Raw genomic sequence first — 25798 nt, forward strand, 5'->3', positions numbered from 1 at the left:
GTTAACCCTTTACTGCAGGGCACCTTTGTGAGTTTTATTGACATCTCTTCGTCTGGGCCCTCCCACCTGAATTTCCCTTATATGAGTGTTGCCTCCTTACATGGTACTGAATCTTAAGAAATCATTATGCTCCTGGTTTCAGATGCTGTACTGCACCCAGACATTATCTGCTGGGATTACTTTCCCCTTCCATGAGGTGCTCTGTAGGAGTTTCCTTTAAGATGGCGCATGTCAAATTCCTTTATAGTATCCATGTCTGGCCCATGGGAAACATGAAACTCGGCCCAGTGAATCCTGGAAGGGCAGCCATTCCTAAGTGGTCCTCTTTGCTCTAATCATTCTACAACCATGTTTGACCTTATAGAATTTTCAGCTATAAGTCAAGTCCAGTTGCTGTGTCCCCAATCTCTAGGAGGCACATGTCAATTTCTATAGACCCTTTTCTCTTCATTTGGATGATGAGAGATATAGAATATATGGATTGTTCTCTTCAAATAAATGATCTCTTTTGGCTTCTTCTGATAAATCTCCATGTCAATGAGGGTGATGTGCTAAGGCAAACAAAACTACAAAACTTGTAATTTTTTAGCATAGATATTCTAGGACATTTTAGTCAATATTAGAGCCTCTGATAAAACACCAAGAAATACTCTCCTTCATCCTGTTACAGAAAACACAGTTTGGTGCACAAAACAGAAATGTCGGGTAGATAAGACCTTATACTAGCCTTGACTGGAGCTCTCTAGCACAAGGGTCAGCAATTTTTTTTCTGTAAAGAGTCAAAGAAGAAATATTTTAGGTTTTCCAAGCCTTCCAGTCTGTGTTGTGACTACCCAATTCTGCCACTATAACTCAAAACAGCCATAGACAATACATAAATTAACAGACATACCTGTGTTTCAATGAAACTTTATTTACAAAAATAGGTGAGAGCCCATGGGTCACAGTTTGCCAAATCAAGCTCTAGAGGAACTAAACTTCTTAAAGATCATTAAGCGGAAGCAACTCAATTTAAAGAGCTTATTATAACAGTGAGTTCAAGACTCTCTTGCTTGGGAATAGAATCTATAAAAGGATAACAAATGAATATTTGAGAACTAAAAAAATACAATATTTAAAATTAAGATCTAAGTGGATGAGCATATGAATCAGGGTCTGATCAGGAGATAGAAGCTATGGCAGTCTCTTGAAAAGTTTAATATAAAGAATTGTTAACTAGGTATAAATTTGTTAATTAAATAACTGAAAGAGGAAAAAGAGAATCCTATGATATGACAGAGACAGCAACTGCAGGAAGCATCTTCATTCCTAGGGTTAGAAACAAAGGAAAGAGGTTCAAATGATTAAAGCCTAGAAACTTAGAAAAGGGGTCCCATAGAGCTGAAATTCAGACCTTAAAGAAAGTACATTGTCCAGCTAGTGGTGTGTCTCTGATCCCAGAGAAATGGCCCCTTGAACATGAGGGGAAGGTTGTGCTGGGGCTGTGTTTAAGGAGGGGGAGCCAGCCAGCTTCTGTGGGTGCTGGTAGTCTGAGGGAGGGTGCAGTAAAGTGCTGGAAAAGCTGCAAACTGGATTCAGCAGCTCCTATGGGAAGGAAATTCTGCCAGGATGAGGAAGGATTGCTTGAGTGGTGTTCACAGAAAGAGTGAGTGGACAGGAATCACATAGGAAGCCCAAAGGAATAAACTGGAAGTAGTAATTTCCATTTTCCTTCATTAGCCTTACAGTCTCTTTCTACCATCCCTTATTGGAAACTAACATAGAGCCAGTTGGCACAGCAGAAACATCATTTGCAGAATCCCATCACAACCAAGTATAAAGAGGTGAGTTTGGACCTGAGAGACAAAAATTTAATAACTGCCAAAATCCACCCTTTAGGCTACTCAGCATCCATAGACCTCCTTCCATGCATATTTGTCTTTCCATGCTACGAGAAAACAAATCTATGAGCCTGTCTAGCAAGATACAAGTATTCACATGAAGATGTTCTCAGCCATTCTCCAAATAAAGAGATACACTGCATCCATCTGTGGGTTGCATTAATTACTCCTCAAATTCTGTCACAGCCCCATCTAAATATGCTGCTACCTGAAGAATAAATTGAAATCATGACAAAACAACAAAAGTTGTTTAAAATAGTGAGAATAAAGGGAGAAAATAAGAATATAGTTAATACATATGAATATATATCTGAATATATGTATGTATACACACACACACATACACACACACATATATATATATATATACCCTTATTAAGAAAGGAAGGAAATATATACAGCTGCTAGACTCTCATTTCTGTAACTGGACATCCCAGCAGATTGATATTTATCACTTCCTTCCTCCACCATCCATTCTGTGATTCCTTTGCTCTCAGTCAGGACCTCAGCCAGTCTGAGTTCTTTACCTGATGGGGTAAAACAAACCCTCAATACTGAAGAGTCTTTATCCTTAGCTATTCTGCCTTGGTTTTGATGCTGTACTTTTCATTGAATTTACTACTGGACATGGAAGAATTAAGAGATGTCTCAGAGACTCTCTTATGTTCTAGGCATAGTCCTTCTCCCATTAGGTAGTGTTAACACAATTTCCACCTTGGTAATCACCCCAGCATGCAGATAAAACTTTTTCTTTCCCTGCTGGCTTAGTGGAATGAGGAGTCCCAGATGGCCACATCCATGGAAATATCAGTGTGTCCTCCGGCAGAAAATTTCCTCCACTGGAAATAAAGATCTTCAAAACGGCAGAACTCACAGTAGTGGGTATGAGAAGAAAAACTATCTGAGTGGCTCATTAAGTGTATTAAGGGGAGGCTTTTCTCTCCACTACCACCTCAAGACTCCTGGGTAAGTGTTTTCTGGCTGTAGGAGAGATATTACAATATCATTTTCTGATTCAAACTTTGTACTCCATCCTGTAAGATAGAAACCAGTTCTTTCAGAGTATGGTCTCGTATGTGGCACCGTGACCGAGTTTTCAGAAGGCAATTTTGTTATTTTATTGGCTGATTGAGTGAAGGAATATGTAGTAAGACCTGTGATTTCCACAGGCATGACCTCATCATCCTATATATTTTCTTGCTGTGAAATAATTTCCCTGATCAGAAGTAGTTGTGCTGAATGCTATTAAGGTAAATATGGTGTAGAGTCCACAGATGGTGACACTGCCAGAAATGTTACAGGTCAGGAAGACAAATTCACATCCACAGTACGCGTTTATTTCAGTGAAGACACGTATCTTCTCCCACCATGATGCAATGGGATCCAAGTAAATCAACTAGCCACAGGTGGCTGGCTGCTTTCCCTAAGGAATGATGCCATATTAGGGGCTCACTGTTGTTCTCTGTTGTTGGCAGGTTAGGCATTCATCAGTAGCAACAGCCAGAGTAGCCTTGGTCAGAGACAATTAACATTGTTAAGACCGTGGATAGTTACGTGGTAAGAGACAGTTTACATATAGCCTTCATCCTGCCACCATGCCCCTATTGATGAGGCACTGGAATGGCTGGAAAAAGAGGCTGATTGATATCCACAGAATGTATTCTTTTCCCTACCTGATTATCAAGAGCCTCTTCTACAGTGAATGCCAGCTAGTGAGCATTCATAGGAGCATTTCACATTCTGTAACTATTTTGAGGTATTTCCCATATAGCTCTTCCCCAGTCATCCTGATCAATATTCCAATATATTCCAATCCTATTCACTGGTCTTTGACAAAACAGCCAAACTATTAGCCACCACCCATGTATCAAGGTAGATATGTGTTCTGGCCATCTCTTCATTCAGACAAATGGGCAACAAAGTACACAGGACTTCAACAACGTCTTTCAGGGCCCCCCTGAGTGGATCTGTGATGCAGCAGCGTATCATGCAGAAGCATCATGCCACTAAGTCCTGGTAGAGACTAAACAGTTAAGCATGGGACATTCATTACCCATGTGATCTCAGCCTCCCATCACGAACCAGATGATATGTGATCCACCAAGCCATAAAGTTGGGCATGGACAGCCACAATCTATTATTAAGTAGCAATGATATATAAGAGATTCAACTTGAATGGATCGGAAAATCACAAGGAAATTGCATAATCAGGTGATGTAGACCACTGTAACATCAGTTCCAACTGCATTACCCGCTATTTTTTAGTTCACACTTTTTATATCATTGGATTTTCTGGATCCATGTGGAAAAGCCTAGATTTTCTGAAGAGCCTTATCTTGCTCGGTTCCCTACTCATAATTGACAGCATTATGAGTACTCTGTAAATCAATAGGTCAAAGGAGCACACTCAGATTTTTATTGACTCTGAAATCCAAAAGGCCTATCAATGTTTTGCCCTTTTCGGTAGCAGGTGGTACAACTTTCTGCAAATTGTCTTTCGCAATGGAAGGGACCTCTCAACATGCTCCAGACCAGTGGATCCCCAGAAACTTCACTGAGGTAGCAATCTCCTGAATTTTGTGGAGTTTATCTCCTGTGCTTTGAACAATATATGTCTCACTAAGGCATTTGAGGTACTTGTACTTCCTGATCATCAGATACAATCAGCACAATGCCATCAAGGTAGTGGATCAGTGTGATGTTGGGTGGAATGTTTATGATAAAGAGCAGGAGGGTTGACAAAGCCTTAGGCAAGATTGTGAAAATGTACTGTTTGAGCCCTGGGTAAAAGCAAATTGCTACTAGTGGTTCTTGTAAGTTGCTATGGCAAAAAAGCATTGCCAGGTCAACAACTGCCTATCAGGTCTGTGTTAATTTGCTCTAGTAAAGATAAGATGTCTGAAACAGCAGCTGGAAACTGAATGAAAACTGATTCTCCATCGTAGCAATGTAAGTTAGGGTTTTGGCCACCAGAATTGAAGGTTTTCCTGTTATATGGATCAAGCAGCATTTTAGTGGGCTGACCCATATCTTTCTGCAAGTTTGAAGCATTTATCTTTATTGCCGCAATTTATAAATTTCTCCAAGATATATCTAGGTGTGGAGTTTGGTTACTTGTTTTCTATTTTTATTATTACTATCGCAAATGGATGTGCTCTTCCTTTTAAAATCTCAAGCACGCTCTCAGCTCAGCACCTGGAACACCCTTTCAATCCAGAGTTTTATTTAGTTGAGAATGTTTTCTATTATGTATTTGATGATTTCTTCTCATTTTTGTTTTCTGTTTTATTTTTTAAATAACATTGTATAGACATTTATATTATATTATTATTTTACAGGTGTCTTAATTTTTCTTTCACAATTTTTATTTCTTATTTCTTCTGAAATGTGTTATATATATTACTGGGCTGAAAATTTCAGGTCACTAATTTGATATTCAAAAAATTCTATTCTCAGGGCTGGCCTGGTGGCGCAAGCTGTTAAGTGCATGCGCTCCGCTGCAGCGACGGGGGGTTCGCTGGTTCGGAAGCCCAGGCACGCACCGACACACTGCTTGGCAAGCCATGCTGTGGCGGTGTCCCATATAAAGCGGAGGAAAATGGGCACGGATGTTAGCCCAGGGCCAGTCTTCCTCAGCAAAAAAAAAAGAGGAGGATTGGCAGATGTTAGCACAGGGCTGATCTTCCTCACCAAAAAAAAAAAAAATTGTATTCTCCAATTCATCACAACTATAAAATAAAAAAAAAGCAGATGTGATTTTAATTCCCAAATATTCTGTTTGCCTTTTCATCATAGGAGAATATTATTGTTGTGTAGTTATGAAAGCCTATTGGATTCCTCTAATCCACCAATTGTGTTTATTTAATATTTATCTAATATTCTATGTCCTCTATACTAACTGCATTTTCATGGAGGTTATTTCTTGTGTTTTTTCAGTCTAGTTTTTCTCTTTCATTGCTTTAACTTTCCTCAACATTAATTTTTTTTAATGTCTATATGTACAGGTGTAATCAGTGGGCGAGATTTAGCCCATAGATGTGATCTTTGTTATTTCTTTCTTTCTGTTTTTTGCTTTTTGTCTTAGCTAACATAGTGTTTTATAATTTTAACTATGGTGTTATGTCTAATTTTTTACATTTGCTTCTTTCAATGGTCTGTCACTCAGCAACAATACACATATGTGTTGCTATCTAGCCCTTTTACGTATTTGATTTTATGACCTTAAATTAGGATATGCCTTGGTAAGTATAGGGAGTTCATGTCGATTTCCTCAGCCCCAGTTAAAGTCAAGAGTTCCCTAGAAGCTAGAGCACCTGATTAGGGAACCCTGGGTCTGGTGATGATGTTGGACAAGGGATTGGAGAAATGACTTTGTAGAATTTCCTTTAGGGTGAATGGACTGCTAGTTTTTTGGAAGCATGGCATCCTTCCCACCTCAAAAGAACCTGAGATACTACATGATTTTTTCTTAAGTAAGAGTTGTCTCATCATAAACTTTGTCCCCTTTTCTACAGGACTACTTGACTTTTTCTTATTAACTCATCAGATCCCTTTATGAATTATGAATATTATCTCTTTCTGTATTATAAATATTGCAAATATTTTCCAATTAATTATTTTTTCTTTAAAAATTTGCATATATTACTTTTCATAGAATTATTTTACAATTGTGTGTGCTTATTCCATCACTTATTTCTTTTATGGTTTTGGGAGTTTGAATTGAGCTCTTAGGAAGACTTTGACATTCAATTTTTAAAAAAATTTTTCCCATTTTTTTTGTTTTTATTAGGTTCTTTTTGACCTATATGTGTCTTTGTTTTTTACAATTACCTCTTCAAATGAACTAATATTTAATTACGTGTGTTTTGTGAGGTAGGGAATCTGGCTGGTTCAAATGGATGGCCAATGAACTGTTTTAAGTAACATAGCTTTAAGTAGGGGCAGCAGACTCAAATGTCCACAGGGGCCAGGACTATCTGTAAACGTGTGAAGACGTTGGTAGTAGAGCTGATTGTGACGGACTTGTTATGTTTCCTCCTAATTGTATTCAGCTTTATTTTTTAAACCATCAGCTTTACACCAGTCTGCCAGTTTGTAGCCTCTTATTCTTCTTTTTCAATTTCTTGGCTATTCTGCAACAGTTACTTTTCTAGGGGATTTTCAGAATCAACATCTCAAATCCTATAAAATATACTGCTGGAACTTTGACTGGGCTTGCACTGACTTCATAGATTTCTCTAAAACATAGTGTATTTCCTTCTAAGAATATAACAAACAAATTGGTTTATTTAAGCCGCCTTTTAGGTTATTCAATAAAGTTGCACACTTATTGTTTTCTTTTAGGTGTTAGGCTTTTTCTATTGACTCTATTCCTAAGTCTATTTCACTGTCATGGCTAATTTTAAATATGATTTTTTTTGTATTATATCTGAGATGAGAAAAAATAGAACTTTGGTTTAAAAAAGTGTTTATAATTTACAGGTGACGTTTGATGAATTTGTAAGGAAAGTTAAAATAGTAACAACGTGGAACTAACTTCCAATTTATTGTAACAGTGGAAATCACGGGGTAAAGAATTTGTAAGTAACAAGATATATAAGATTTTTCATTTGGAAGAAGAGTATAGATGTTGATCCATGTTCTATTTGGTATAAATATTTAAAATATAAATTAATAACTTCTATTTTGCCTTCTAAAGTTAAAAAGGAAACAACTGAGTTTTGTTTTTGTTTTTTTGGAAAACAGGAAATGTGCCTATTAACTACAGTATGAAAAGAATTGGTGAAAATCCATAAGAAAACCACTAAAACTCTTCAAATAAACAAGTTATGAACATGAACACATAATTCACAATGGAAAGTACAACGTTACACTTTTCCAATTAAATTTGTTTAAATTAATTTATGGTAATACTTACTCTTTATAGGCTGTTGGATAACAATTTGGATTGAAAATGTGCATCATAAACCTTGAAAGTGCTTATACATTTAAACACCATAATCCTACTTACTAACGTTTCATCTAAGTAAACAGAGAAATATTTATAGGTACTTATCTAGTCATTGCAGCATTGTGTATAATAGAAAAAATAAAGAAGAAAGAGAGAGAAAGATATGAAAGTAACTTAAATACCCCCACAATAAGCAATTACTTGAAGTGAAAATATTACGTGCCCTTGATGTGATATTATGAAGCGCTTAAAATCTTCATTGTGCAGAGTTTATAAAACTTACAAAAGTCTTTAACTTATAAAGCTATTAATCAAAAAATTAGACTTCAGCATTTTAAAAGCAATATGATTATCACTACGTATAATGATAAGAAAAAGTAATAAATATTAAAATATTGAAATATCAGAAGGAAATTCATGTAAATATTAACAAATAATCAGTAGTTTAAATGTTTATCTACTTTTATATACTTCCAAAATTTCCAATAATATTGGTGGTTTTTTTTAACCCAGCAAATATTACTAAGTGTTTACTATTTGTCAGGTTTTGCACTTAGAGGCTTTTGACAGTGAAACATTAGAATTTTCCTCTCTTCCAAAAGATTACATCCCAGAAAACAGTCACAATCAAGTATAAAAATTGTTATAATTAGAGGTACAGAGTGATGGAAAGGCATCAAACTCAAGTTTGGATGATGAGGGATATTTTTCCAGAAGATTCTGTATCTAAAACAGTATTTATAAGAGTCAGAAAAGGATGATGCACATAGACTTTAGCTGAAAATAATGATCAGGTTTTCACTGAGGAAGAACCACTATTTAATGTGAAGAATTGCTACAAAAGACTAAGATTGTAAGTAGAGGGAACAGTGAGAAGACTATTCTTACATACCAAAAATGTTGAGGATCCGAACTAAGATGGTTGCCACAGACTTGGTGAAAAGAGGACAGATATGAGAGATATTACAGTCATAAAATTAACTGGATTTAGTAACTAAATAAATGTGAAAGTAAGTAAAAGTGAAATCAGATTGATAAAGATTTCTGGCTTCTGTGAATAGATGACTTGCAAAGGACTAGAGCTATAATTGCAGAATTGATACTGGGTTAGTTTGAGAAAATAAGGACTAGCTTTTGTGAGTTCTCTCTAATCTATGGAGTGAATCATTCAACACTGGACAGGTATAAAAGAAAAAAGAGATCTATTTTGGGTACACTGCAGAATGGGGGTAAAAAGGATGTGTCATCAATCTCCCATTCTCTTATTATTTTATCTCTGGTCCATAGGTCACGAAACGGTTAAGGTCTGTGCATTCTTCCTCTGAACGCATTTTGCTGGCAAAACAATGCTGATAAACTCCTCTTGTATTATGTGTAGGTTGTGGTGAGCCCCCATTTACAGTAGATTTGTTTCTTCTTAGAGGTTGAAAGACCAAGTTTCAATTAGACTCAAAGCATCATCTAACTAGCAGAGGTGTTCTTTGCAGGACTACCTTTACATGTTCCTGCCCCCGGAACAGTGTCTTAGAAGGTCTCCTCCCTCAGGTTAGTGATGTCATAATTTGAATTATTTTACTATCAGTTTATTTTCTCCAAAGACCCAGTCAAAAAAGCGGCCTTGGGGATAACAGCTAATTAGTATTAGTTCAACTGCATTGAAGATATTAGTAAATCAAAATATTCTTCTAGTTAATTTCAAATGTTCAGAACAGATATCCCTCAGGAATTTTGTATTTCAAACAAAAATACGTACAATAGATAGTCCTCAATGTAATTATGACTTTTTTTTTTTTTTTTTTTTTTTTTTGTGAGGAGATCAGCCCTGAGCTAACATCCGCCAATCCTCCTCTTTTTTTCGCTGAGGAAGACGGCCCTGGGCTAACATCTGTGCCTATCTTCCTCCACTTTATATGGGACGCCGCCACAGCATGGCTTACCAAGCAGTGCGTCGGTGCGCGCCCGGGATCCGAACCAGCGAACCCCGGGCCGCCGCAGCGGAGCGCGCGCACTTAACCGCTTGCGCCACCGGGCCAGCCCCTGTAATTATGACTTTTTAAGTATGTTTTTCTAAGATAATCTTAACAATATTCTGTGAAAAAATTTCCATACTTCAGCTGACATTTCTTTTCAGTCTCAAAAATAAAAAAAATTTGAAGACTCTTCTATTCTCCAAAGAAGATTTTTGAGGAAACTAGGGAAGTTCAATTTTTGTCATGTATAGTTTGGAGTGCCTAGATTTCATACAAAGAATTAGAATTAAAAAAAAAAATAGTGTTTAAAATGCTACTGACAGATGACCTGAAAGGCCTGTATCTTTACAGCAAAAAAAGAGACAAAGTTTCTTTGGGAATTATGATACTGAGGTTAAATTCATATATAGCCCGCCAAGATTCTTGAAAATTTCAAACTGTATATCTCAGTCTGTAATGCAGTGACCTACACTATGAATGCTTCATAGTGGATCAGTAATGCAGAAGTTGCTAGTTTTACGTACACGACAAACTATTTTAATATGAAAATTGGTGTTTGAGGTTCCAATTTCACAATTCAGATTTGTAAATCAAATGAAACAGTTCTTTAGGAGAGGAGAAAAAATTTTCATTCGAAAGAGTGAAAAGTAACCCATGCCTTTATTTACATGTTAGCAAATGAGAATGAGGTCTTTCAATCATCACTATACAGAGAATGTTACAGTTTCCAGCTGACTTCTGGACCAGGACTCGAAATTCTTAGCAGAGCTGGTTGGAAATGTTCAATGACTGCCACAGAGAGTGCCTCCACAGTCCTAGTGCAGATTTCTAGGACTCATAGCTACAAGGAAGAGCCACAAGAAGAACCAAAGAGAAGAATGCTGCATAACTAGACATAAAATCTATATCATTATCTAATAAATCATCTGGAAATTGGTCAATCAACAAACTACAGATCAAAGTTTTCTCTTTGCCGCCATGTTGAATACGTTGGAGAAAGTTTTCATGATTGTAACAGGTGGAGAATTTATGATAGGAATTTTAGGGAATGGATTTATTGGACTCACAAATTGCATCGCCTGGATTAGAAATCAGAAGTTATGCTTGGTTGACCTCATCCATACTAGTTTGGCCTTCGCCAGAATCAGTGAATTATGCATAACAACTATCAGTTTGTTTTCAGTGCTGCTCTATCAGAAAGTCCCTGATGCTACGAAAGGAAACAGGATCCTTACTGGTAGCTGGATACTGGCCAACCACTTGAGCACTTGGTTTGCTACTGGTCTCGCAGTCTTTTATTTTTTGAAGATCGCCAATTTCTCCTATCCCCTCTTCCTTTGGCTAAAATGGAGAATTAACAAGGTAGTGTTCATGCTTCTGCTGTTCTCTGTGCCCTTCCTGTTCATGAAGGAAAACTATTTGGCAAAATTTCCTTTGTCATTTAGTTTGGATGTCTTCCAGTATCATGTACAAAACAAGCATGAAAGAAATATGACTGGGTTATTCAATGTGAGTAAAAATAATGATTTAAATTACGTGATGCTCTGCATTACTTGGACCCTAACTCCTTTCTCTCTTTCCTTGACGTCCTTCCTCCTGTTGCTCCTTTCTCTGTGGAGACACACGAAGCACAGTGAGCTCAGTGTCAAGGATTCCAGAGACCCCAGAATGGAGGCCCATTTCAGAGCCATGAAAACTGTGTTATTCTTTCTTGTGCTCTTTGCTCTGTACCAATTTGCCTTTTTCATGATGTTTTTAGGTTATTTTTCATTACACAACAAGCTGGTTGTGATGTTTGGTTATTTGATAGGAATTATATATCCTTCAGGTCACTCATATGTCGTGATTTGGGGTAACAGTCAAATGAGGAAAGCCTTCTTGAGGATACTTTGGCCCCTGAAGTGTGCCCTGAAAGGAAAGGCACTCTCAGCTGCATAGGTAGGCCTGCAAGAGAAGTCAACAAGAAGTCTTGTGGAATCTTCCTTGCTTCATTGGATTTTTCCTTTTGTGTATGTACTGTATCACTGAGTATCATTTATATTCTTCCTTGACCTGGATAGACCTCTAATCTAGTAACTAGAAAAAAAAAAAAATTTAAGAGGAAGAATCACCTCTCTGAGCTGTTAGAATTTTTTGTGTATAGATATAAAAAAAATCGACTGTGAATAAGCCACACTCTACCCAGACAAATCAACAGAAGAGGGATGTTGTTGTTCAAAATTAAACAAAAGTCATCAAAATTGAATGAGTGGGTATAGCAAGATCTATCAGACAAAGAAGTTAAATAGAAAAAAATATTCAAACACTCAATGAAAGTTGCTATTATTAACACTGAGTCATTTACAAGTGTCAGGAGGTCAACGTAGATCTATGATGTAAACCGTCATTCAGGGATTCATAGTTCATACTAACATGATGTTACCTACAACTATTTAATTCCTGTAGATAACCACCAAATCTCTGTAATAATTCACAGTTAGCTATTTAATTCATGTTTTGATAATCTTTACCATAAATTGTGTTTCTGAATATTTCTGCTACTGTTGTAACTGCCGAAATCAGATGGTTTAGAATTCATTGAAGCTGTTAAAATCCTTTTGTAACAGCCAGTTACTCCTGCTGAGAATTTGATGTAATAGTATAGTGTACAATCTAAGGGATGTGGAACAATCACATCAAGAATGCACATCAAAATAATCCATAGGCAAGTGGGATGGGTGAGGGTATATTGGCCACACATTGACAACTGCTGAAAGTGGGTGACAGGTACATCAGATTTACTGCATTATTCTCTCTACTTTTCTGTATGTTTGAAAATTTCCATAATAAAAAGTTAAAAAAATTACTAAAAGTGCAATGCTCTTTGTTTTGGTCTTAGTTTTTTTCCTGACATAAATTATACATATGAAAGAGGAAAAATGTGATAAGAAGCCAATAAATCAATTAATTTCTTGGAAATGTTTGTCTTCTAAGTCATGCCTGGGAAGATAAAAAGTATGAAAAAGTTTTTAGATTGTTTTTACCACATCTATATATCTACAGTCTCAATCCCTACCTCATAGTTTACCCTTAGGAGTCCTCCAGTGACATCAGATCACTATTGCTAATATAGACAAGACCACTATATTATACACAAAAATTCAGACTTCCCACTTTCTTATGCCATCCTCCCTAAATGGGGACATTATAGGAAAGGTGGTGAAATCTCTGACTAGTTTCACATGGTGCTGGACCTCAGAGTCAAGAAGATAGAGCTTGGGAGGAATTTTTATTTTATGTTGAAGATTTTATTCTCGAGAAACACCTGCACGTCTCTTGAGAACTAGGAGTTTCCCTCATGAAGGGAAACAAAGGGCTGGCTGTATAAAGCTGAGTCTTTACTACAGATTTGGAGAATTAAAAAGAGAGGAAGGGAAGGGAAGAAGAGACCTCATTTCTTAAAATATACCTGAATTAGTTTAACAGGTAAAGTCTCCTAAATATATTGTTAATATGTATAAGGGAGACATTCTATTTGAAAGTCTTTGACATATACTCTTAATAAACAAGTAAGAGAACACTTCTTTTGCCTGATAAAGAATACTTACTTGAAATCACCCATTTATTATTCATTTGTTTATTTATATCAGAATGGACTTACAGATTCATATTTTATTTAATGGATTATTAACTCTTACCATCATTATTTATTTGAATGCCCATGTTCTAGATTTGTCAAGTAAGAACCACTTCAAATTGGCTTCTGTGTCCTTTTAACACATCCCATAATGCTTTTACTGTTTCCTTACCTTCTTGCACAACAAACTATTTCAGGCTCATTTTCTATCTTCCCTAATTTAGCTCTGGATTCACTGTTTCTCCAAGGAGTCTGATTTCTTTTAGTGTGAAAGAGCATTTGAAAACCAAAATTTGGTTGTATACACACATACACACATCTAATTATTTTTCTCTCTCTCGCTTCCACTCTCTCTGTCTCTCTCTCTCTCTCTCTCTATATATATATATATATTTGTATAATATAAGATGTGTCTATGCTGATATCTCTAATTTCAATTCAAAACTACAGACTTCATTCTTTCCATATTATAAATGTTATAAACAAATATTTGCTCATTTGCTCCATCCTACAATACACAGAATGTAGTTTCATATTTCCTAACTTATACCACTTCTAGAAAGGAAGGAGGAAGAAAGGAAGGAAGGAAAGAGAAGGAAAGAAAGAAAGACTTTCCACTAACTATACTTTAACACTTTTTTACACTTCATATATGCCTATAAGGCATATAGTCAAAGTACTGTGTTCAAAAGTTACTTTGGGAGTGATATCAGCATCACAGTGGAGTGAGTGGTTTCATCTGTCTCTCCCCTCTAATATACAACTAAACAGACATCCCTTAACCAACAGAGGATTTCCTGCACAACACAACAGGACACCTGAGAGATCCATGCAGCTATATCTGAAGGTGAGTACACGAATGCTCACATACTGGCTGGTGCGACTGTAGTGGAGGTGGGGACAGCCTGTATGCATGCAAACAATTTTGGAGTGGGAGACTACAGGAGCAATCACCTACCACAGCAGCCCTGCCCACAAGAATACTTCTCACTAGTGGCATCGGCTAAGCCTGTGCAAAGCACCCCACCTGCCAAGAGCAGCGGCACAGCCAGACCCACCTGCTGAGCACAGTGGCCTGGCCTACACAAGGACACCCCGTCCACAATTCATGATCCACCAAACAGGTGTAGCAGCCCAGCTGAGCAGCTGTGGCCAGCCTGTGTGAATGTAGAGCAGCCCACCCAGCACCACTATGGGCAGACAGGGTAATAACAGAAAACACAGCCCCTTCACTGCCTCCAGTGGTGGCAGGTGGAATCCCTGACCAAAAGCAACAGGAACCACAGCAGAACCTGTGAGCAAGTCCATAGTGGTGGCAACCCCAACACCAGCTCCATCACACGAGGCCTGTATACATGTCCCTGGGTCCCCAGGCCCCTGCCAGCTATAGTGACACCTGTGAACCCAGTACTGCTGACAGTGGTCCAACCAGCACCCCAAGACAACCCAGGAACAGCAGCATAGGTGGTGCACAGGCTAGCAGTGTTGGACCTCATGGAGACCCAGCAGAGGAGCAACAGACCCAAGTGACCAGAACCAAAGTAACCCAAGTGGTACCCAAATCAGAAAAGGTTATTACTACAACAATTGCGCCTGCAGAAGATCAGTTCATCAAATACCATGAAGAACTACAGTAACACTGCAGAACAGAAGGATAATATCAGCTCTCCACAAACCAAAACTAAAGTCACAGAAGATTACAATCTAAATGGCAGAGAATTCACAATAGCTGTCATAAAGAAGCTCAACAAGTTATAAGAAAACACAGAAAGACAGTTCAATGAACTCAGGAATAAAATTAATGAATAGAAGGAATACTTCACCAAAGAGATGGAAGTCCTTACAGAAACCCATACAGAAATTCTTGATATGAAAAACACAATTAATGAGATAAAAAATAATGTAGAAAGCATAAAAAATAGAGCAGACCTTATGGAAGAAAAAATTAATGACCTGGAAGACAGAAATCTAGAAATGTTTCAGGTGGATGATGAGAGAAAATTAAGATTTAAAAAAATTGAAGCAATTATTAGAGAAATAACTGACTCCATTAGTAGAAGTAACATAAGGATTATAGGTATCCCAGAGGGAGTAGTGAGGGAGAAAGGAGCAGAAAGCTTATTCAAAGAAATTATAGCTGAGAACTTCCCAAACTTGAGGAAGGAACTGCATACGAGTACATGAAGCAAGTAGAGCTTCTAGTTACGTCAATGGAAAAAGACCTTCTCCAAGACACATCATATTAAAACTGTCAAAAGTCAATGATAAAGAAAAAATATAAAGGGCAGCAAGAGAGAATAAAATAGCCTACAAGGAACCCCCATCAGACTTTCAGTGGATTTCTCAGGGAAACTTTACAGGCTAGGAGACAATGGAATGATATATTCAAAACACTGAAAACACAAATTATCAACCAAGAATTCTCTATCCAGCAAAATTATTCTTCAGATATGATGGAGGAATGAAAGCTTTCCCAGATAAACAAAAGCTGATGGTGTTCATTGCGACTAGATCTGCCTTACAGGAAATAATGAAAGGAAACCTACTACTGGAAACAAAAAGGCAAAGGTTTACAAATCTTTGAGCAAAGAGATAGACAAAAAAATGGCAGAAAAAATCAGAAAATTACAACTCTCAATCCAAATAGGTTAGCAAACAACTATATCATAAAATATAAAGGGAAAGAAGGAATCAAAAAATAACTTTAAACACTTCAATTTAGTCACAAACACTGCCCAGAAAAGAATAATTTGTCACAATAATAACACAGAGGGGAAGAGGAAAGGGATGGAATCTGCTTAGTCTGAAGGAGACAAGAATCTGTCATAAAATGGACTATCTCATCTATGAGATCTTTTATACAAATCTCATTGTAACCAATAAAAAAAAATCAGAGCAGAGTCACAAGTCACAAATAGAGATAAAATTAAGAAAACCATCACAGAAAACCACCAAACTCAAGAGGCAGTCAGAAATACGAGGGAAAATAAACAATAGAAATATAGAACTGGAAAACAGAGAGAAAATGGTATTATTAAGCCCTCATATATCAATAATCACTCTAACTGTAAATAGATTGAATTCTCCAACCAAAAGACACAGAGTGGCAGATGGATTAAAAAATAAGACCCAACAATATGCAGGCTCCAGGAAACACATATCAGCTCTAAAGACAAACCAGCTCAAAATGAAGGGATGGAAATGACACTGCAAGCAAATGGCAAGCAAAAGAAAGCAGGTGTAGCCATACTTATATCAGACAAAGCAAACTTCAAGCTAAAAAGATGATGAGAAACAAAGAGGTGCAGGATACAATGATAAAAGGGACATTTCACCAAGGGGACATAACACTTATTAGTATGTAAGCACCTAACAGAGGAGGACAAAAGTATATACAGCAACTATTAACAGACCTAAAGGGAGAAATTGACAGCAAAACAATAATAGTAGGGGACCACGACACACCACTTACATTAGTGGATAGATAATACAGACAGAAAGTGAACAAAGAAATAGTGAACTTAAATGAAACACTAGGCCAGATGGACTTAAGAGATACTGTAGAACATTCCATCCAAAACCAGCAAAATACACATGCTTCTCAAGTGCATATGGGTCATTCTCAAAGATAGACCATATGTTGGGAAACAAGGTTTCAATAAATTTAAGAAGATTGAAATAATACTGAGCATCTTCTCCAACCACAATGCTATGAAACTATAAATGAACCACAGGAGGAAAAACTGGGAGAAAGCCCCAATGGCCTAGTGGTTAAAGTTCAAGACCCTCTCCTTTGGGGGCCCAGGTTCGGTTCCCCGGTGTGGAACCACACCACTCATCTGTCAGTAGCCATGCTGTGGTGGCAGCTCACATAGAAGAACTAAAAGCACTTACAACTAGAATATACAAATATGTCCTTGGGTTTCGGGATGGAAAAAAAGAGAGGAAGATTGGCAACAGATGTTAGCTTATGGTGAATCTTTCCTAGCAAAAGTGAAAAAAAAAAGAAAATAGCTGGGAATGTCACAAATATGTGGAGACTAAACAGCATGCTACTGAAAAACCATTGGATCCTTGAAGAAATCACAGGAGAAATCAAAAAATACATGGAGACAAGTGAAAATGAAAACACAACATACCAACTCTTATGGGATGAAGCAAAAGCAGTCCTAAGAGAAATTTATTGCAATACAGGCTTACCTCAACAAAGAAGAAAAATCTCAAATAAATAATTTTAATTTACACCTAAAAGAACTGGAAAAAGAAGAACAAACAAAGCCCAAAGTCAGCCGAAGGAGGAAAATACTAAAAATTAGAGCAGAAATAAATGAAATAGAGAATAAAATATACTAGAAAGGATCAACGAGACTAAGAGCTGGTTCTTTGAGAAGATAAAAAAAATTGACAAACCCTTAGCCATGTTCACCAAGAAAAAAAGAGGGAAGTCTCAAATAAATGAAATTAGAAGTGAAAGAGGAGAAATTACAACAGACCACAGAAATACAAAGTATTATAAGAGAATACTATGAAAACTATATACCAACAAATTGGATAACCTAGAAGAAATGGATAAATTCTTAGAATCATACAACCTCCCCAAACTGAATGAAAAAGAAATAGAACATCTGAGTAGACCAATCACAAGTAAAGAGATTGAAACAGTAATCAAAAATCTCCGAAAAAGCAAAAGTCCGTGACCAGATGATCTCTCTGGTGAATTCTACCAAACGTTCAAAGAGGATTTAATATCTATCCTTCTCAAACTATTCTGAAATATTGAAGAACACAGGACAATTCCTAACTCGTTCTATGAGGTCAACATTACTCTGACACCAAAAGCAGACAAGGAAAACACAAACAAAGAAAGATTACAGGCCAACAATGATGATGAACATAGCTGAAAAACTTTTCAACAAAATAGTAGCAAATTGAATACAGCAATACATTAACAGGATCATATGCTATGATTAAGAGAGATTCATTCAAGGGATACAGCAAAGGTTCAACATCCATAAATCAATCAATATGATGCAACACTTAACAAAATGAGGAATAAAAATCACATGCGATCATCTCAATAGATGCAGAGAAAGCATTTGACAAGATTGAACATCCATTTATGATAACAACTCTCAATAAAATGGGTATAGAAGGAAAGTACCTCAACATAATAAAGGCCATATATGACAAACCCACAGACAACATCATACTTAACAGTGAAAAACTGAAAGCCATTCCTCCTAGAAGAGGAACAAAACAAGGGTGCCCACTGCCACCACTCTTATTTGACATAGTACTGGAAGTTTTTGCCAGAGCAATTAGGCAAGAAAAACAAATAAAAGGGATCCAAATTGGAAAGGAAGAAGTAAAACCCTCCCAGTTTGCGGATGACATGATTCTAAATATAGAAAACCCTAAAGAATCCACCAGACAACTATTAAAATTAACCAACAACTAGAGAAAAGTTTCAGGGTACAAAATCAACATTCAAAAATCAGTTACATTTCTATATGCCAATAATGAAATAGCAGAAAAAGAAGTCAAGAATACAATCCCATTTACAATCAAAAGAAAAAGAATAAAATATCTAGGAATAAATTTAACCAAGGAGGTGAAAGACCTACACACTGAAAACTATAAAACACTATTTGAAGAAATCAAAGAAGACACAAAGAAATGGAAAGATAGTCCAAGCTCATGGATTGGAAGAATAAATCTAGTTAAAATGTCCATATTACCTAAAGAAATCTACAGATTCAATGCAATCCCAATCAGAATCCCAATGACATTCTTCACAGAAATAGAACAAAGAATCCTAAAATTTATATGGAACAGCAAAAGACCCCAAATAGCTAAAGCAATCCTGAGAAAAAACAACAAAGCTGGAGGTATCACACTCCCTGATTTCAAAATATACTGCAAAGCTACAGTAATCAAAACAGCATAGTACCAGCAGAAAAACAGATACACAGATCAATGGAACAGAATCGAAAACCCAGAAATAAAACTACACATCTATGCATAGCTAATCTTTGACAAAGGAGCCAAGAACATACGATGGAGAAAGGAAAGTCTCATCAAGAAATGGCGTTGGGGGCCGGCCCCGCAGCTTAGCGGGTAAGTGGGCGCGCTCCGCCACTGGCGGCTGAGGTTCGGATCCTGGGGCCCCACGGACGCACCGCTTCTCCGGCATGCTGAGGCTGTGTCCCACATACAGGAACTAAGAAGGATGTGCAACTATGACATACAACTATCTACTGGGGCTTTGGGGAGAAAAAAAGGAGGAGGATTGGCAATAGATGCTAACTCAGAGCTGGTCTTCCTCAGCAAAAAGAGGAGGATTAGCATGGATGTTAGCTCAGGGCTGATCTTCCTCACAAAAAAAAAAAAAAAAAAGAAATGGCATTGAAAAAACGGGAAAGCCACGTGCAAAAGAATGAAAGCAGACCATTGTCTTACACCATACACAAAAATTAACTGAAAATGGATTAACGACTCGAATGTAAGACTTGAAATGACAAAACTCCTAGAAGAAAATACAGGCAGTATACACTCTTTGACATCGGTCTTAGCAAAATCTTTTTGAATACCATGTCTACTCAGGCAAGAGAGAAAAGACAAAATAAACAAATGGGACTACATCAGACTAAAAGTTTCTACAAGGCAAAGGAAATCATGAACAAAACGAAAAGACGACCCACCAACTGGCAGAAAATATTTGCAAATCATATATCCTACAAGGGATTAATTTCCAAAGTATATAAAGAACTCATAAAACTCAACAACAAAAAAACAAACAACCTGATCAAAAATGGGCAGAGGATATTAATAGACATTTTTCCAAAGAAGATATAGAGATGGCCAACAGGCACATGAAAAGACGTTCAACACCACTAATTAGTAGGGAAATGCAATTCAAACTCAAAAAACACTTTACACCCTTCAGAATGGATATAATTAATAAGACAAGAAATAACAAATGTTGGAGAGGGTGTGGAGAGAAGGGAACCCTCATACATTGCTGGTGTGAATGCAAACGGGTGCAGCCTCTATAGAGTACAGTATGGAGATTTCTCAAAAAGTTAAAAACTGAAATACCATATGATCCAGCTATCCCACTACTGGATATTTATCCAAAGAACATAAAATCAACAATTCAAAGAGATTTATGCATCCCTATGTTCATTGCAGCTTTATTCACAAAAGTCAAGATGTGGAAGCAACCCAAGTGCCCACCAAGAGAAGAACAGATAAAGAAGATGTGGTATATATATACAATGGAATACTACTCAGCCATAACAATGATGAAATTGTGCCATTTGCAGCGCCATGGGTGGACCTTGAGGGTGTTATGCCAAGTGATTTTAGCCAGATGGAGAAAGACACACACCATATGATTTCACTCACAAGTGGAAGATAAACAAACCTGCGGATAAGGAGAACAGATTAGTGGTTATCAGAGGGGTAGAGAGTTGGGGGGAGGGTGAAAGGGGTAAAAGGACACACATTCATGTCACTGAAGTCGCTAAGAAAGAGAAGAAAGGTGTATCGCAGAAAAAATATTTGGAAAAAGAAAGGTTGAAACTTCCAAAATTTGGTAATAGCCGTAAATTTACAGATTCATGAGGCTCGGAAAATTCCAAAAGGAATAACAGAGAAAACTATGCCCGGGCAAATCATAATAAACCTGCTGAAAACGAATTCAAAAGAAAAAAATTCAGAGAAAGGCAGTGTGATATCTTTAAGGTGCTGAAAATAAAGAACTTTCAACCCAGAAGTCTACATCCAGAAAAAAAAGCCTTCAGGAATGAAGGTGGTATAGATAAATTTTAAAATGGAGGGATTTTAAGAGAATTATTTGCCAGTAGAATTGCTCTTAAAGAAATGCTAAAAGAACATCTTAAGGCTGAAAAGAAAAGAAACAATACCAGAGGGAAACTTGTAACTTCAGCAGTAAAGGAAAATGCAATAGAATTGGTAAACATATGTTCATATAGAATAGACTATTTTAGTTCTCTTAAATTCTTTAAATATATATGAATGTAGAGAACAAAAAAAAAATCACAGGGTCGGAGAGCTTTCAATGAGTGTAAATATAACACATAAGGCAACTATAATATAAAAGGGTCCTATATGGTGATAAGAGTTATATGTTTTACTTGAAATGATAAAATATTAACTTTCAATATACTGAGACAGGTTAGGAATATCACATCCCTACGTCAACCACTAAAGTAATTATATGAAGTCTAAAGGCAAAAAGCTAATAGATAAAATGGAATACTAAAAACAATTAAATAATTTTAAAAGACAGGAAATGAGGACAACCCAGAGAGCAAAAACATAAAAAAATAATAAATTCATTGATCTAAATCCCAATATTTTAATAACACATTTAGTGTAAATGGTCTAAACAAACCAAGGGGGAAACAGAAATTGTCAGATTAATTCAATAAAAAACCAGGCCCAACTATATGCAGTGTGAGAGAAATTAATTTTAATATAATGATATAGAGAGCTTTAAAACAAAGCATAGAAAAGCTATACCATGGTACCATTAATAAAAGTAAACTGGAGAAACTATACTAATATCACACAATGCAGACTTCAGAATAAGAAAAGTTAATAGGGATAAAACATTTAAAAAATGACAGAAAGGCCAATACCTAAGAAGACATAATAGTCTTAAATATGCACACACATAGCAAGAGAGTTCCAAAATACATGCAGTATGAACTGATAGAACTGAAAGGAGAAAAAAACAAATCCACTATCCCCTTGGAAACTACAATAGTCTTCAATCAGTAATCAACAGAACAGGTAGACAGAAAATCAGTAAGGACATAGGAGACTCAAACAACACTATCAATCAAATTGACCTAATGGGCATTAATAGACCACTCGACTCACAACAGCAGAACGTATGTTCAAAGTGCACATGGACCATTCACCATGGTAGATGCATTCTGGCCCATAAAACAAGTCTTAAAGCAGTCAAAATAATTGAAATTATACAAACTATGTTATCTGATCATAAGAGATTTAAATGAGAAATCAATAAGACAAAAACAATCTAGGTACTGCAAATATTTAAAATTAAACATCTTACTTCTCAATACATCAACGAGAAAGTCTCAAGGGAAATTATAAACATTTTGAAGTAAATGAAAATAAAAATAAAAATATAGCATATCAAAATTTGAAGGCTCTGGTCAAATCAGTGCTTAGAGGGAAATTTATGGCATAAAATTTGTATACAGTCAAGTGTCATTTAATGACAAGGATACATTCTGAGAAATTCGTCCTTAGGTGACATTGTCATTGTGGGAACACCATAGAGTGTACTTACACAGACCAAGATGGTATAGTGTACTACACACCTAGGCTACATGTTGTAGCCTATTGCTGCTAGGCTACAAACCTATACAGCATGTTACTATCTGAATAATGTAGACAATATTTAAACACATCCAAATACAGAAAAAGAATATTAACTATACAGTATAAAGGATAAAAAATGGTACATCTGTATAGGGTACTTACCAGAATGGAGCTTGCAGGCCTGGAAGTTGCTCTGGGTGAGTCAGTGTGTGAGTGGTGAGTGAATGTGAAGGCCTAGGACACTACTGCACACTACTGTAGACTTTATAAATGCTATGCACATAGTCTATACTAAATTTATTTTCAAATTTTTTCTCACATTAAATAATAATAATAATAAAATAATAATTTACATAATTAATTACTTAATTATTACTTAGTTATTTACTTTACTTAATAAATAAGTAAATAGTAAATTAACCTTAGCATACTGTAACTGTTTTGTTTTTTCAAATTTTAATTTTTTTAACTTTTTGACTCATTACATTTAGCTTAAAATACAAACACATTGTACAAGTGGACAAAAATATTTTCTTTCTTTATATTCTTATTCTATAAGCTTTTTTTATATTTCATTTTATTTTTATTTACTTTTTAAACTTTTTTTAAAAAAACTAAAACACAAACATTAGCTTAGGACTACACGGGGTCAGGATCATCAATAACACTGGCTATCACCTCCACATGTTGTCCCATTGGAAGGTCTTCAGGGGCAATAACACACATCCAGATGTCATCTCCTATGATAACGATGGCTTCTTCTGGAACACCTCCTGAAGGACCTGCCTGAGGCTCTTCTTGAGGAGTTGCCCTTGTTTTCAGAAATATGTCTGTGGTGGTTTGCTTGGTTTGTTTCTTTTTTTCATCATAGATTTGCTTGTAAGCAGGTAATGCTCCATGAACATTCCTCTCTATTAATGAAAATCTTTTGGTGTTGGGATCCATATCTTCAAAATTTTAAGGAGCTTGTTGAGATCCACAAAAGCTTCTGCTAAATCCTTCACCGTGAATTTTCTTAAGGGTTCTTCTTTTTCTCCTCCTGCAGTTTCCATTTCTCTTATTTGTTTACACCAGCATCACCACAAACACATGAGGAATGTGCTGTGCTATGATGTTACTACAGCTGTAATGTCACTAGGTGATAGGAGTTTTTCAGCTCCATTATTGTCTTATGGGAGCACCATTATATATTCAGTAGCGACTGAAATGTTATGTGACATGTGACTGTATTAGAAAAGAAGAAACATCTTATATCAATATGATAAGATTCCAGCTTAAGAAACAAGTAAAAACAGAGAAAATTAAAGTCAAGGAAGCAGAGGTATGAAACAACAAAAAAAATAGATCAGAAATCAATAAAATTGAATATGGTAAAATAATAGAGAAAACCAATAAAACTAAAAGCTAGGTTTTTTTTTTTAAGATCAATATAATTCATAAAACACTACCTAGACTGATGAAGAAAAAAGATAGAAGACAAAATTATTAATATCAGGAATAAAAAAAGGGATATCCTTATAGACTACAGTCATTAAACAAAGTAATATTACAAAAAACTTTTGCACATAATTTGACAGCTTAGATGAAATGGACCAATTCCTTGAGCTATACAAAATATGAAAACTCACTCAAGGAAAAAAAAGGTAATCTGAATAGAAATTTATTAAATCAATTAAATTTATAATTTAAAATTTTCCTAAGGAGAAAATTCCAAGCCCAGATGATTTCAATGACAGATTCAACCAAATATTTGAGAAAAGATAATAATAATTCTACACAATATCTTCTTGAAAATGGAATAGAAGAAAACACTTCCCAACTCATTTCATGAGGCCAACATTAGCATTAACAAAACCAGGCATAGATATCAAGAAGAAACAACCTTTAGACAAGAGTTATTCATGGACATAGATGCAAAAACTCTCAACAGAATATTGGTAAATCAAACTCACCAATATATAAAAGGGATAATATATTGAGACACAGGAAAGTTTATCTGAAGAAACTAAAGTTAGTTGACTATTAAAAAACAATCAATGTATCTTGTCATATTAACAGATTTAAGATGAAAAAAATCTCATCATCATCTCAATTGATGCAGAAAAATTGTTTGATAAAATTTAACTTCTATTCATAATAAAAGCCTCCCAGCAAACTAGGACTAGAAGAGAAATTTCTCAGTTTGATACAGGGCACCTATGGAAAAGCTAGAGCCAACATCATACTTAAGAAAGGAAAACAGAATACTTTATCCTAAGATCAAGAACAAGGCAAGGAAGTCAACTGTCAACACTTCTATTTAACACTGTACTGGAGGTTGTGGCCAGTGCAATAAGGCAAGAAGAAAAAGAAGGCATCTATGCTTGACCAGAAGAAATCAAGCTGTCTTTATTCACAGATGACATGGCCATCTATGTAGAAAATTCCATGAAATCTGAAAAACAGGAAAACAAAAACCAAAATGACCCCAAAACAAAAAACTACTAAAGCTAATATGTGAGTGTGGCAAGGCTGTGGGATATGGGATCAATATACACAAATAATTGTCTTCCTATATACCAGCAACAATTAGAAACTGAAATTTAAAAAAATATATATCATTTGCAATAGCATAAAAATATGAAATACTTAGGCATAAATATAATAAAAGATGTTCAAAATCTATACACTGAAAATTATAATGCATTGCTGAGAGTAATTAGAGAAGACATAACTTAAAAAATATACATTATTTATCATTGGAAAACTCAGTATTTTTCTATTGGCGTCATATTAGTTTATAAAATCATGAAATTTCAGTTGTACATTATTATTTGTCAGTCACCATATATATGTGCCCCTTTACCCCTATGCCCACTCCCAATCCCCTAGCCCTCTGGTAACCACCAATCTGTCTCTTTGTCCTTGTATTTGTTTATTCTCCACATATGAGTGAAACCATACGTTGTTTATCTTTTTCTGACTGGCTTATCTGACTTAACATAATATCCTCAAGTTCCAT

The sequence above is a fragment of the Diceros bicornis genome, chromosome 17, assembly GCF_020826845.1.
Source record: "Diceros bicornis minor isolate mBicDic1 chromosome 17, mDicBic1.mat.cur, whole genome shotgun sequence".
In the NCBI taxonomy this organism is placed as follows: Eukaryota; Metazoa; Chordata; class Mammalia; order Perissodactyla; family Rhinocerotidae; genus Diceros; species Diceros bicornis.